Here is a 16,690-nt window from a genome sequence, read left to right as displayed (position 1 = left end):
TCCATTCTTCACTTTCTGAGTCTGCAAAGGAAAAATTCAAATGTTTCTTGTCTCATACCATTAAATGGACACTGTGGTGCCCAAAAAAACGCATCTTTTGAAAACTGATAATTAAAAAAAACCAAACAAACATGAAACTGTCTTTGTGCTGTTTTTTTCTCTTTTCCAGTCTCAGAAATAACAGCTCCAACAATACCCTCCCAAACGTCAGTGGCCGTCGTACAGCCATGTTTACATACAGTCGCCTAATCCCTGGCAAGACATCTCTCTTACTCTTTTGCCTTTTCCCCGATGAATTGAGACCCACGGTTCTCCCAGGGCTGTTTCTGCAGTCCTCTACTTCACACCAAGCGACTCACTGAAAAAAGGCGTGGGGGTGAGGGAATTACCTGAGACCCAGGGGTGTAGTGCCAACAACACCATTTGCTGTGAAATTTTACCAGGAGAGGATTGTGTATCAAAGGGGCAGCAAAAAACACGGCACCAGCGGTAACCAATAGATGGTTCCCAGTTCAAGCAGGAACTAGCTAGCTGTCTGTCCCAGGGCAAGTCATTGAACCCTCGCTCGGTTTCAGTTTCCTCTTGGTCATGTAAATGGAGAGGGATGGAACAGATCAGAGGTTTTCATGTGTGCTCCGAACAGCAGTGCGTCCTATTTCTCTCCACTAAATAGGCTTCTGGGGGGTGGGGGGTTGAAGGTGGAAATATCTTTTTAATCTATCAGAATAAAAACAAAGAGTAACATTAATCCCAGATGTTAGGAAAGTACCTCCAGAGTTGCTATAATGTGTCCCAACAAATGGCAGTCTACCGTGTACCCTCATTTGGATTTTCTAATATCAACTCTTCTGCCTATAAAAGAGAATTCAGTGGCAATTGTTATACTTTTGTATTAATTATTCTTTACAGTCTTTCTATTCAGAAGCCAAACAAGCTACAAAATAATTTTCAAAAGCCTCTCTGGATCTCGTTAAGAAAATTTTAATAAGTAAAATCTCTAGTAATTTTTAAGTGCTGTTTTAAGATTTTACATAGAAAGATTAGCTGATTTTGTTCCAACAGTCATTTTTCTAGGACTATTTTTAACAAAACCATACCTGGGTCATACTGGATGAGTATGAGTCTCATAAACCATCCCTGGCCTTCAGAGAACATCTATTCTTAAGTGTCAAATTTAGAAAGAGCCAAAACAAAAATCAAGAAAAGCCTGAATAAGATGTGAACTTTTTTCTATTTGTGTTCTCCTCCAGTGCAGCAAAGTTTCATTATGGGAGCAATATTTTGTTATCCACCAGTCAAAGCAGCAAGTACATTAAAAAGCAATCGCGCGTCATTGAACAATGATCTCACCATCACATGAGTGGTTGCAAAGAGCCTTTGCCCATGCCTTGGGTTCTACTTATTGAACATTCTCATCACAACAGCCATAAAATCAGATAAGATGGAAAGGAGGACAAAACTACCAAGATGGAAATACGGTCTAGAGGGCAGACAGGTCTTCTGTGTCCCCCCTGACAGACAGGCGGGGGAGCCCTGGAGACACTCTGCATTTCCCTCCCCAGTGGCCTTTGTCTAATTTCTCATGAACATCTTTACAGATCTTCCTAAGTAATTCAACATAAACATTCATGACATATCTATGACTCAAAGTTAAGGAATCTTCATAAAATGTTCATGGTATGACAGAGATAAAGAACTATAAGAAAGATGAAATTCTACAAGTACTTTCTTAATCACAGAAAACCAGTATTCCAAGTAAGTTTCTATTTACACTTAGGAGTTTATATTACAAAACCCAAAGATAAAATAAAATGAGAATGAGAAACCATAGAAGTATTACTAGAACAAAGCTGTTCAGAATATTTTGGATTTCAGAATAGCCCAGTAACACACAATGAGTTTTTACAAAAGGAAAAGAACAAAAAGATAAGCAAAATCTTAGTGCTCTTGAAAATGATGCAAAGGTAAATAAAGAAAACCATTATTCTTGTGTCAAATTCCAGCCATTCAGCTCATTATCTTTCCCATCTTTCCTAGCAATTGCTAGGCAAATTCAAAACCTCAGAAAATAGAGCTTCTTTAAAACACACACACACACACACACACACACACACACACACACACACACACACAAAACACCCTGGTGTTAAAGTAAGAAGACTCAGTGGGACATAAATACTTGCTTAACAGTTATACTGAGTATCTTACTTCCTCATTTGCATCTCACTGCAAAGAATGAGGGTGAGGTCAATTCCAGACTAGGAAAGAGTAGCTGCAACTCTTTCACAATTCAGCTTTCACCTAATTTGTAAATCTAAATCCACAGCCAACTGTTGAAAAGAAGACAACAGGCCCCACATGGAGTCACCTATACTAAGACCCATGTCACCCAACTGAGACTTCACTGAAATCTGGGCTCTCCCAGAAAGGGACTCTTAGCCCCGTCCTCAGGAATTGCCTGCTCAGCACTCGTTGGTCGTCTGCCTAACAGGCCCCAGCCACCCGCTAAAGGAAAACGACCTTGCAGTAACCAATCCACTTTTTTGCCTCATATAACTTCCTTGTCCCAGCTGCCTTCTGCCTATAAAAGTCCATCATTTTGTATAGCGCCGCAGAGCTCCTTTCTATCTGCTGGGTTGGACGCTGCTCGATTCGTGAATCCTTGAATAAAACCAATGATATCTTTAAAATTTACTCAGTTGACTTTTGGTTTTAAACACATTTGCTTAAACTTTACCTATCCAAAAATAAGTTTTTCAAGGGCTCCTGAGTACTCACCTATATTTGCTATCACTCAAAATGAGGATGGTTTCTGACACATCTGAAAACACAAGTAATGCTTCATCTTGTCTCATTTTGAGCAGAATACCCAACTGAATTGTAATTACAAATAACTTCACCAAATTTCTAAAGCATTCAAATACTTTTCTTTTTTTTTTTTTTAAGTTTTAGTAACAACCAAACCTAACCATTCCACATAGGTGATGTTTTAGATTCATTTTTCCGTAAGATCTGATGGTAGGCTTAGGAAAGAACAAAAAAGTGTGAACTAGTTTTCATTCAAGTGCTCATTTGTCTCAAGTTCTGCAGGGCTGGTGAGCCCAGCTTGAATACTTGCATTTCCGGGCCCCCCGCAGACCCCTGCAGTAGGTCACATACAGACAGCTTGCAGTGGCGGACTTGGCGGAAACTTGACAGATTTGATGGTATGTGAATTATATCTCAACTTAAAAAAGCAATAACAGCATTTACTAAATGCCTGTTATGTGCATGGGGGGGGGGGGTGCTTTCAAAATTTGTAATTTGTAATATAGTAACATGTAATCTAGTTATAATGATGACTAGTATATACCAAAAATTCTTTTATAACAACAATAATAATAGCAGCTAATCCTTTAGTAAGCACTCACTATGTCCTAGACATAGAATCTCATTTACTCTTCACAACAAATCAGTGAGCTGGGTACTCTAATTATCCCTGTTTTATAGACGAGGTGAATAGAGTGTGGCGAATTTTAGTGATTTGACTCAATTCTCACAGCTAGAAATGGAGCTGACCGAATTCACAAACAGGTATGTCTGGCTCCAAAGTGCATACCCTTCATCACTAAAGGACGATCAGGGAAGTAAGCGAACATATACGGAGAATCAGCTGTGAGCCGACATTACCGCTTCTGAAATACTGATCTTCTGCACATACGCAGGTTACAGAACACAATACACTCCGTCTGCCAAGGAATGCAACAAGAAGTGATATGAGGACTGTCACAGAATGAAGACTCTCTGCAGACAGGAAAGTCTTCATGGAAAAGATGGATTGGATTTGGACAGGCAAAGTGAAATCATTTTTTACAGGGAAAATTAAATTAGCGTGGCCAGAATGGTGAATTGATGTTGGATGTAGCAGCAGATAAGGTTTCAAAGGCCGATTTGAATCGGCCTGTGGTAGGTTTCAAATATCAGATCAACAAATTGGGACTAGACTGTGTGTAGGCCAAGGGCAGTCATGGAAGACTACAGGGTTTCTGCCTTTCTAGCCTCCATTTACGTCCTCAGAGGAAGGACATACAATACAACAGTCAACACCTGGGCTCCAGAGTTCAGAATAACCCGTCTGATACTCGACTATGCCACATACTAGCTGTGTGACTATAAGAAAACTACATAAGCTGCTTCACCCTTGGTTTTCTCATCCATAAAATGAGAAAATAAAAACAGTACTGATATTATAAGGAATAATAAGATAATGCATGTGAAAAGCCCTTAGTAAGCTGCCTGGTTCTAGAAAGCATTTGATTAATGTTAGTTGCTATTATTATGAATATTAATGAAAATGGTGTCTGGAGGGGCAAGATCATCTGCCAAACACTTCAGAGAAGAAGGAATGGAAACCTTCAGTGTACAAGAACACAATCAATGCCTCCATTTTCTATTGCCTTGTCCAATAAATAAAAATCCAGGAGGGCAAAATAAAAGGTGGTCCACAACTCCAACCCTCTACCAGTTTTCCAGAAGCAGCTAAATCTTGCGAGGTCTGGGAGCAATTCATTTGGGAGCAATTTGGTAATTGACATGAGTCCTTCTCTCAGAAATAATTGAGACAGTTTAGAAGAGGTAAAAGGTTGATAATGTGTGTGAGGGGGATCTCCTCTAGTGGAGCTGCCCTCTCCAGTTTCCTGACTACAATGCAAACAGAGTTTAATCAATTACTTCTTATCAAATTGAGCAATTGTGACAAGAACAGGGAACAAAGAGAGCATTTGTTGTATAATGATAATCATCTGTTGTAACCTGATCAACAAAGCACAGTTACTATGGGCTATTATGTGCAAATACATAATCCTTCTCTATAATCGTATTATAATAAGATTTTCCACTGTTCATTTTTATCTTAGAGTCCTGAGAAATATCCTACGCAATGGTTACCAGTAGCAGCTTATCTGGAAGCTTAGAACTGACTGATGAAACTGTAATTCATTTCATTTCAAAGGTACAGACTGAGTTTGATTGGGGGAAGGACCGAAGTAACACATATTTAACATGTATTGTGCTGGCGTGGAGCTTGAACCACATTATCTCTTTTAGTTTTTACAACCATACTATGAAGCTGGTTTTATTAGCCATTCACAGAAAACCACTATCTTAGAATTTAAGGTCACACCACTAGTAAATCAGAGCCATGATTAAAACTCAAATATGCGATTACAAAGGCTCTGGGTGTTTCCCTACATACTCGGACAGGTTCATCATAAAATGAATGCAAGAGCGAAGAAAGTAAATTCGACTTGAACTAGAAGCTTTTAAATTTCTAAAGCTGGAGTCTGTATTTCTCTCATGATATTGCTTTTACTATTATATCCTTGTATGTGAAAAATATGAGGATGAACTAAAACACCATACTGCATCTAATAGTATTATTTACAAGACATTTGCAGATACAATGAAAAACAAAAGACTGAAGGCTAACTCCTGACAAGTGCAATGCACAGATTCACAGTCTGCTACAATAGAAAATATCGTGTGGATCGAGGAGGCAGCATTCCTGGAATGATGTGTCAATGGTGGCTTCCATGATGTTAAAAATTGGCATTCCGCTCAATTTAAGAGCAATAGCAAAATAATAAAAAGGTCTTAATGCTTTTTAATAGTGGTCATAGTAGCAGCAGGTATGCCCAGAGTATTCTCACTTCATTCATTGCAATGGGAGTTTATTTCTTTATGTTCAATCTAAAACGTTTCCCCAAAAAGCGGTCATTTCAGGTTTAAGAATTGTCAAAAAGTATCATCATTTAGAATCTCTCTCCAACATCATGAAGATCATAAAAATAGCTAAAATCCTGATGCTTTAATTACTCTTCAAATTAAGCATGAATTTAAGAAATAACATTAGTGCCTATGTAACTACCCAAGGGTTTACTTCCAGTCACAGATTCTAACCCGATGACCACCTTTAGACCTAAGCGCATATGTCTTCTGTGGTACATCCTTCTTGTTTAAAATGTCCATCTGGGATCAAACCAAACCTTCAAATTTTCAGGCGAAGAGGGTTTTCAACTTAATCAAAGCTACGTTAAGAATGAGAGGCAAAACAAGCGGCTCTCTGTGAGTTTATAAAATTGCCAGCTACTCGTTCCTTACTATGTTACCCTAATTATACTGTCATTATACTTCTTGAATATACATTTTCAACGTTCAAAATTGCTATAAAGCTATTGTTTTACATTCAACTTAGCATGCATTTGTGGAGAATTTTAACCACGCAATGTAATATGAGATTATGATTTATAATAGTAAAAGGACCAACACTTACCCATTATTGAAATGATGGTATAGGGGAGAAATTTATTCTCTACCCTTCTTTTGGCGGGTCTAATAATTAAATTGACATATGATTAAGAGGAGAAAAACAAATTTAATTACATATGTATGTTCCCCCACACCCCCATGAGATTCAAGGGCAAGTTTGGCAGTTGAGACTTATATGCCATCCTGAGCTAAGGAATGGGATAAACAACTGGGGCTTCAAAAGGGAGAAGGGTAATTCACAGGATAATAAGAAACACATAGATCATTCAGATAAAAAGTTATCTCAGGTAATAACAGCTCTCTTTCTGGGCCAGGCCCCTTATCTAAATTTCTTCAGGGAGTTAAGGGAGAGGTAAAAGTTGAATTTGCTGGGTCTTGACTCCTTTCAGCTCAAATAGTCCACATGCCAAAATGGTATATTTTGGGGAGGTTTGTTTGAACCCTTTCAACGGCAAAACAAAAAGTTACAATAACGAACTGAGAGTAGGAACATGTTTACATATTAGCAAATCTGTATAAATGAGTAGGTAGTAAAACTGAATACAAATATTAAACATTAATAATTTGTGGAGAATTTTAATTTTTGTAAATAATAATTCCTTTTGCTTCTCCTACTGGCCAAATAGTTCTTTGACACTTCACTATTTACTGGTATCTTTATTCCAAAGAGTACAAAAAAGGGGAATGAAGAAAAAACTCTAATTAGCGACCAACTAGAACTAATTAGAATGTCATTTCTAATCATCTCTGTCAGATGACTAGCTATGAGTATAAGTTAAAATTAAGAGCTAAGATAAACAAAAGTTTCAGTAATCAAATGTTTTGTCTATACTTCCAATTTTCTATTCCTGTGTATACAGGACAGATGTGTAAATCCATGTTACAGGAAAACTGGCTCATAAGGTTGGCTAAATAAACTTAAATGTCAAATTAAAAGTTCTAGTACAAACTTCATGAAGAATAAAAAGAATCTGTTCATCTGAACTTGGAAATACAGAATCGAAGCATTAGTAACTGACTACTTTTACAATTTTGTTCACTATTAACAATCTTGTACATTTCTTTTTGCCCTGGAAAAAAACTGAATAGTACGCTGGTCTTAATGCGAGCATGATAATATTTCTAGAGTTTAAACTTCAACCATAACATTCTTTTCCTTCCCCTTCTCTCCATTCTCCCCCATCATCTCTGTTTGTCTCGCTCTCATACACTTCTCTTAAATGATTATTTTTGTCCTAAACTATTTGACATATTACATTTATATCAGATAATTTACCAAGTATATATCTTCACATACATCTTTAACCTTGACTCCAGTTCTTAGCTACATTGTTCTCTTTATACAAGGGCTGATGATATAAATGAGATATGAACACAATATACATAGTTTTACAAAGTTTATAAATGAATCCTATGTTAGCCAATTGTAGATAATTGTTCTATTATAGTTATTGTACCTACAAGTAATTCAATATTGCTTTTTTAAAAAAAAAAAATACTTTGTTTTATGTTAGGGTAATATCTTACTGAAGATATTCCATTAAAAAAAAATAACACCTCTGATATGTAGAGAGGGTAATTAACCATTATACAAGATGATATCCCAGGAGTTCTTTACTGTGAAAGAAAATAAGCTGTAAATTTGCCCAAAGCCTCTGTAAGATATAATTCTAAAGCAGCCATTTTATAAAGGAGCTTCATTCATTCAAAGACAAAAAGTTCCTTTGAAAGCATGCAGTTTCTCTTTAATGCAGACTGCCTTTGCTCTATTAATATAAGTTACCTGTGCTCCTTTTATTATTAATAGATTTGTAGAAGTGGTCTTTAATTTTACAACACCACAGAATACAAAGGGATCAGTAAGCCAATTTACTGGTATTTTGTCTTTACCCCAAGGCAGTTGAACAGAAGCAGAGTGAAGAAAATAGTCCCGAGATTGGATAATAATAAAGCTCTGTATGGCAGGAAGACTGAAACCTCTGACAAATGAATACACTAAAGCCAAATGACAAGAGTCTGACAGGACATTGCAATGTTGACAGCACCACTTCCCACCTCAAAGCCCTTAGCTCAGATGACTCTTCTGAGATACTTCTGGGTCAATCAACCAAAAAATAAAACCATTTTAGGTAAATATCAACCATTTCAATTTAATCTCTTAAGTATTTCCCTCTCCTAAAACTTTAATCTATTTCCTCTAAAGAAAAGTTTCTTGGCATTAAAATATTGTAGAATTCTGTATTCAATGAATTAGAAAACATTTCTTTACCCAGCATATGTCATTGATAGGATATTCTGTTGGAAAACAATAACTAAAGCAAATGATGAATCCAGAACAACATTACTACCTAAAAGGTTGATGGGAGAAATGAGACATTCATGCTAAATATACTGTGTTTTTGGTTTGTTTTTGTTACAAACAGCCTATATGTGAATTAACAACAAAAAGAAAAACATGCAAAAAATCAGAATAAATTCAAAGTGAAATAACTTCCTCTTGATTTTAATGGTCAATAAAGAAATAGATAAATTTAAAATAAATAAGTCCTTCAAGCGTTTAGTAGATATAGACTCATTAGTTATTTTGGCAGTTGCTAAGCAACGGCCTCTTCTGTAGGGCTAAAGCACATGAAATTAGCAGGTTTTTAGAAAAAGATAAATTGAATGTAAAATTAGGGAACAGCATTTGAAAAGGAAAAAGCATTAACTTATCTGTAAAAGGTTTAGTGACTTCTGCAACAGTGGTTAAACATTTTGTTTTCTACTAGCACCAAATGAGATGGCACTTTAGTACATTAATATTTTAAATTTATTTAAATGGTGATCATTATAATCACCTCTACACTCAAAAGCCTAATTACTTTGAATATCTCAAATCAGCTAATTACTACTACTAACACTGAAATCTATAGGGCTCTTTTTCTAACAAATCCGTAGTTTCAAAGCACGTCACAACCCTGGTTTATACTTTTTAAAAAAAATCTTAATGTAACATGAAATTAGTAAAGCTTCATGATGCTGCTTAAACGACTAGATCCCTGAAAAATTTGTTCTTTAATATCAACATTTTGGAAAAAATAATTTTTTTATATAGATCGTACTGTATCAACACTATGCATAAAGAGGAGTGTTATTTAATCTGTTAGGTATAATAATGGAAACTTTTTAAAAAGGAAAAAGGCAAATAACTGAAGGGAAAGTTACTATAGACTTTCAACTGCTGTGGGGAAGAAAAGATAGGAAGAGAGTACAGTTCTACCATTCTGAGGACGCAGCGAACGTTCCCAACCCAGCCCAACCCTGCACTTGCCCCCTTCCTCATTTTTTAAATCATCTTGCAAGTTGTGTAAAGATGTATGGTTGCCAACTGGCTATGCCCTTATTCCCAAAATCAATTCCTCCCTGAGTTTTCTTAAAGTACATTCAGCAAAGCTTCAGAGGCTAGTGAGGATTGGCTTTAATAAATGAGCCAATGAAAAGAACCGACAAATGCAATGAATATCTTCATGGAGAAGGAAGTGCCTCGCTTGTGTCTGGGTTCTGCCACAGAATACCATGTTAGCATTAGATAGGCAGCTTCAAATCTATTGTAAAACAACAGCATTGGACTAAATGATTGGTCGAGTCAATATTGGCTTAACAATCCTTGACTCCACTTGGAAGCATACTATCATGTAAGAGTTGTCTATGAAAGAATCACTCACTCTTTAAATCTGCCCGGAAGGGATACTCAATGCCAGCTAGTAGGATCTTTTCAGTGTTTCTCTTTGTGTTTTCCTATAGTAACAACATGGCTGCAGACCAAAATCAAGAATCCATTGTAAAAATCTAATTGTCCAGATAAAAGGCCAAAAATCAGCAACCAGTTCGTAATAGTATGCAAGGCTGAAATATGAGTTTTAATGACCTTCATTTTATTTTCAAGACCCACCAGAATTAAATATGAGTAGACACTCCAAATTGTGGAACTTGTATATTGAATCAGAGTCACATATAGAAAATATCTCAACCTTGGTACTATTGACATTTTGGAATGGATAATTTCTTGTTGTTGGGAGCTGTCCTATGCATTTTAAGATGTTTTGTGTCATCACTGGCCTCTGTGCGCTAGATACCAGTAGTACCCACCCCCCAAGGTTGTGACAACCCAATATTGTCCAGACATTGACAAATGTCCCCTGGGGAACAAAACTGTCCTGAATTGAGAACCATGGATATATAGTAAATGAAAATTATAGTGTCTTTTTTTTTAAATCCCAAATGGACCTTTAACCAATAGACTTTTAAAAATAATTTTTATATTTTCGGGCCCTACTGATGTTGCCTAAGACACTCCTGAAAGTTATCAATAAGTGAGTCATTGATTACTATCTGTGAACAACTTAGTTTTTACTTTGACCAGGTGTTTGCCCCACAAATCACAACCAGAACATTTAAATGTTCTTTTCGTTTTATAGCTTTATTGAGGTAAAATTGAGAAAAATTGCATATATCTAAGGCATACAACTTGATGTTTTGGTATCAAATATCCTTAAAATTAGAAAATCACAAATCAGTGACTGACAAATCACCTGTGGCGTCTCATTGTTATAGGTATTGTTGATGTATCCGTATTATTTGATGTTGGAAAATATATTATTCGACTTCATCAGTCAGTTTTATAAAGTAGTATCCATGAATTTCAGAGACAGGAGGGTTCTAAGGAGTTCACTCAGATTCTTATGTCTCTGAAGGGGTTCAGAACATGTCACCCCAAAATATGCCACTTTGACATACGGAGTATTTTGAGCTGAAGGCAACTGAGAAACAGACATAGGAGGAGATCTCTGCCTTCTCCCTACCTGCCTAAGAGAGGGGCATAAACTTCCCTTTTGTAAAGGAAATTTCTATTTGTACAGGTGCCTGCTCTACAGCCCTCATCTACCAGGAGTTTCCCCCTTAGTTTCCTACTCACATTCCCACGCTTTACCCCCCACCAGCCCCAAAGCACTTTTCCTTTTAGTCACCTCTCCACAATGTATCGCCCTTTGTTAAAATGGTCTAACAACATCTTTGGGTTTTCACTTCCATTCTGTGAAGTCTCCATTCATGTAAAAATATTAACATTAATGAAAAAAAAATATGTCTTTTCTCCTGTTAATCTGCCTTTTGTCAGTTTAATTCATAGCCCCCCAGACACCCAACCTGAGAGGGTACAGGAAAAGTCATCCTCTCTTTATTTCTAATCTATGATTTATTGATGGATGGACTTATCATCAAAAAGATGACAATTATGTTTATTCAAAAATATAATACCACGGGTTCATAGAGTATTGGCATGACTCTTTGAGATTATTATCTAGTTCCTGATTTATAGATGAAAAACACAAAGCCTAGTGTTTAGGCAACTGAAAAGCAAAACTAAATTACATTTTTTAAAAATGAAGGGAAGCTGAAAGGGAGAAAGTAGCATAGGAAGGAAGAAGAAATGAAGCCAAGAAGGAGAAAAGTGAACCCTTTAGTGGGGAGTGGCGGGATGTGACAAAGCAAAGCCTCAGAAAGCGTACATCCCAGTCGTGAGGACGCACATAGAACAAGAATGAGAGAAGTAATGGGTGTAGTTTTCAGCTCTGAACAAAGTCAGTGCTTCTGATTAAGGGAAATGGTGCTGGTGGAGACCTGTGAGAGCAGGTGACAGTGGACAGACAGAACCTCCCAGGGCAGCAATGGACGGAACCCCTGTTTCCCGGTTGATGTTTTATCCTACCCGATTAACTTGATTTGCAGTTATTTGCTGAGGTGTCGGGTGGGAAGAAGGGTGTGTTAAGTACATTTTAAACTTATATTTGGAAAGTTTTTCTTCTGTGTTTATCCTGAGGCTTTTTAATCTAAAGGTATAACTTTAAAAATATAATAAATAAAACAGAGAAATAAAAGGGAGATCCAGGAAAACGTAGTGGTTGACCTTTGGCTGCTTCGGTATACATTTTATGTTGTATTTTAAATCTGTCCACGTATTCCAATGTGTAATTATTCAGTTTGACGTGAAAGCATTTGAACGGAAATAGGACTAGATAATACTTTAAAATTAAGAGCACAAATTATTTTCCCATTTAAAGTAGCCATGTAATGAACACTATGCTTTGTTAGTACAAATAAAAATGGGTCATTGCATGAACATCAATCCATTAGTAAAAACAGGTTTAAAAACAATTCAAATACTAAAAGTGAGTTGATTCAACTTCACTTTTTCAAGTGAAATTCCAGAGAGCATAGTGAGTGTTTCCTATGTATAGAGAAGGCTAAACACCGGAGGTACCAGAGTGGAAAACTCAAAAAAAATCCAGATTTTTTACCAATAGGCCAAAGAAAGAAAATGAAAGATATTTCTACACATAATGAAAATAAATGTGTTAAACCCTCATTCCCCATAAAAACACAGATACATTGTAACCTTCGTCTGCTTTAAAATGTCTTTCATTTGAGCTTTTCTTTTCACTGCTTTTAACAGTCCCTCTTTCTTAAGACACTGTACCTCTGTTTAACAGGTGCAGAAAACACCGCCCATAGAAGGGGGGTGGAATGCTTACTTCAGGATTCTATGAAATCACAGGGGAAATTTAGACTCATATGATGTAAAAGATGTACAGGCCCTCTGGGGTCCTCTAACTCAGCTGCTTATGTCAAAGGCCCCAAACAGAGCTGTTCAGTGGGGAAGTTAAGATGGAAATCAGCCCTCTTCCTCTTAAGCCAGGGCCCTGCTGGAAGCAAAGGCCTGTCTTGCCTTTGGCCTGTGTACAGGACACAGTCATTCTCGGTCTTCCACTGAACAAAGCAAAACTCTTAGGGCTAAATAAGGTGGAAATCGGCTTCTTCCATCACCTTTCAGACTGGAGAAGTTCTAGGCCCGAATGGGGCCCTCAGAGTGGTTCATGGTGGCTGCCCTGATTCAGACTTGCTATAGACTCTCAAAACAAGACCAGAAATGGATTCATCTCTACTACCAAAACATGTGACCTAGATTAATGGTAATCTGACACTCCACATTTAATATAAAATCAGGCTTTCCTCAAAATATGATTTGGGGTAATTTATTCTCTTTATTGAGAGTATCAGACCTTAAAAAGTGTTGGGATAGGAGGGGAAGAGGCAACATTTTTTTTAAAAAGCATTTACATTGAGTATTGCAGTCAGAATTTTTAATAGGCAAGAAGTTTTATTTCAAATTCACTGGTGGAATCTATAAATATATCGCTCATTTCCTGGTTGCTTAGGCCATTAAGGATCTAATCTATTTCCTGAGCTGAAACTAGCTAATGGAAAAATATTTAGAATAGTAATCATCTAGTGAGATGGGCATTTGGCATCTATTCACCCAAAACATATTCTTCGTCATAATTCCCTTCTGTAATTTATATGGTTTTTAAAGGAATAATCTCACTTTTTACAATGAAAGGTCTTTGCCAGTGAAACATGGTAAGGCTCCCCCTTCTCTAGCCCTAATGTTTTATGAAAAACTGAATTTACCTCCTACCTCCCCTCAAGAGGAGTCATAAAAGTCCAGCATGACAAACAGACTGATAAATAAATAACAAGAAAACAATGGAAAAGTATGTGTGACTGGCTAATCCATTGGCCAAAGATTCAGACGAGGATGCTCTGATTTCAACATGTCCCAGAAGAACTACGCACATCTTCTGACACACTGTGATCTCCCCAATAGTTTTACCACGACAGAGCCCAGGACACATGTTACAGGTTGTATACAGGATGGAAAGATATTTCTTAGTTTTGATTTTATGATTATTTTATATCCCAGTGTGTCAATTGCATTATATGTGACTATTAAACTAGGCAAGGAAAGGAGAGGTGATTAAGGTCTTCATCATCTCTGTTTGGCAGTGAGGTGGGAAGAAATGGCTGTAGGAGTAGAAATCTTTGAAATGCATTACTGGGTCAGAGGGAGAGTGAGGGCGATCTCACATGGAGAACAGGAAGCACTTAGCTCCTTCCCCTCCTCTCTCATACCTCAAGAATATCAAATCCCCTAACTCTCTGTACAAATCTCCTAACACCCTAATCTACTCAGATTGCCTGGTTACATATGACAACAAACATGTATAGAAGACAAATGAGACAAGAAATGAACTGGAATGAAATTAGGTCCTTGGCGTCACCTTGGAAGAAAGTGAACATGTTTTAACAGGATGCTAGCTGCTGAAATAGTTAAATCACAGAACCCTGGTGATTTAAAATAATAGAAGTTTATTTTTGGTTTATGGAAAGTTCAGCTGGCAGCAGGGTGGGGTTGGGGGTTTCTGAACTATGTTGTCATTTAGGAACTCTGATGAGGATTCTAGCATCTTTGACATGTGATTTCTAGTGTCACTTTGGGTGTCAACATCCAGCTGGCACAGGAGATGGAGTGCATGGAAGCTATGTGGGAGATGTTTTATTTTAAAACAGCCAAACAATAATCCTCTGCCAGACTCAGTCATATGACTATACTGAACTGCAAAGGAGCCTGGGTAACGTAGTCCAGCTGAGTTAGCAGGAAGAAAGGTAAATAAGTTTGGTGAACCACTAGGCCTATTTCTGCCACAGTGTCTTTCCCCAAATATTATACTTTATCTGCAAATACATCCAACTCTTACATCCCAGGAATGTGAATTTAAATGGTGTATTTATTCCAATGAAATTCTACTACTTAAAGCTGCCTCGCAATAAAATTTACTGTACCATAAATTGCCCGTAAAAGGTAAACTTTCATTATCATTACATACTGGCTTATTCAAAGATGAGTTCAACTACACAAACATATGTTGAAGTCTCTTTAGTTTTATTATCTCTACTTTGACCTTTAGAGTGGCTCTCTATTTTTACATTTTCTCAATCTATGATTACTCATTGAAGTCAGATAATCTTGTGAAAGCCGTTCAAAAGATGTGCATTGTACTCAGGATGCAATCCAAAATCCTAAGCAAGGTCTGTGAGTTTCTGTAAGAATTTGGTCCCCGGCTTCATCTCCAACCTCATTTGCCAGCACAAATTTTGCTCACTCTGAACCAGGCTTTCAATTCCTTGAAAAGGTCAAACTCCTTTCTGTCCAAGGGCCTGCCTACATAGTATTTCCTCTGTCCAGAGGGTTTCTGTATTTTTCTTTTTACTATGCAATATATTTTCATATAAAAGAATGTAATTGGTGTATATGACTCTCAATCACTTAAAGGCCAAGGCCAAGGCCAAGGCAAGCAACTAACCATCAAGGAGGGTTTCCCCAGCCCACCTACTGATAGAGAAGCCTTTCACGGGTCCTGGCATCATCTCCTGTGCGAGGCCTGTTAAAGCCCAAGATCTAGGCCACCATGGCTTAGCAAATATCCAAAGAACAAATAGTTTTAGAATTCATTTACATCTCAGGATTCGAGTTTTCACAGAATTTTTAGCTTCTATAAATTTTCCTTATTTTCCCACTAACTCAGCCATACATTTAAAAATGTTTTTAAGTTCTTTTATCCAGAACTTTTACATGTTGTATGCCAGAGGGATTATACTGACATCTAGTTCACTATTTTGCCAGAAACAAAAGATCTTCTCTAGTGTCCTTTGCTAGTCCTCGTCAGCCGGCTAGTTCCTATTAATCAATACGGCACTACCTCAAAAAGTTTTCCGGGATCCTCACTTCCCGATCTCAGCTAGCTTCTTACGATTTTCTCTCTTGTAACAAACTTCTCTTTCCCTTTTTAACCTCGATCCCACTTTTGATTATACATTATCTTTGTGTTATCTGTCCCTTCCATTATCCTGTAAGCTCCAGGAAGCAAGGAGTCTTGTTTGTTGTGATTATTACTGAATAAAATGCCTCGCTAGCTCAATACGAGGACACAGTAGGTACACAAGAAATCTTAAATACTTATTGAGCAAAAGAATGAATGCATGAAATTTAATATAATCATATGGAGTCAGAGTAGTTTTAAATCCTGTAAGTGACCAATAAATACTGGCAATATTAAACAACTTATAAATATGGACTGCCTTCAAAAACTACGCAGTGTAGTATAAGATTAATACAAACCGAAATAAAACAAAACAAAAAACAAAACCATAGTGAGTATAAAAGAGGTAGAAAAGCACAGACTGGAACCAGACAGCCTGGATTCAAATTTTGGTCCTGTCACTTATTAGCCAAGGGACCTTTATAGAAACCTAACCATTGTGTGTCTGTTTTTCTATCTATAAAATTGGGTCAACAAGAGATGTGAAGGGGCTGATTAAATGATAAACATGCCAGGCATCCAAGGAAGCAGGAGATCATTGTGGTTGTGGCTGTTATTGCAAAGTGAATGTTAACCAGTGGTCCTTCAAATAGAAACAGCAAGTTGCATAGACTCAAAGGGGAAAATTT

The 16,690-nt window shown here is 37.1% G+C and overlaps 1 protein-coding gene across 4 annotated transcripts in view; it reads right to left on the bottom strand.

Moving 5' to 3' along the window:
* The window catches only part of RABGAP1L (RAB GTPase activating protein 1 like), a 434,187-nt gene that overhangs the window by 67,845 nt on the left and 349,652 nt on the right, over positions 1-16,690 (bottom strand). The window lies entirely within an intron of this gene.

This window comes from Rhinolophus ferrumequinum, chromosome 22, assembly GCF_004115265.2.
Source record: "Rhinolophus ferrumequinum isolate MPI-CBG mRhiFer1 chromosome 22, mRhiFer1_v1.p, whole genome shotgun sequence".
Taxonomy (NCBI): Eukaryota; Metazoa; Chordata; class Mammalia; order Chiroptera; family Rhinolophidae; genus Rhinolophus; species Rhinolophus ferrumequinum.
The sequence above is the reverse complement of the archived record's forward strand: the minus strand, read 5'-3'. Positions and strand labels throughout refer to the sequence as shown.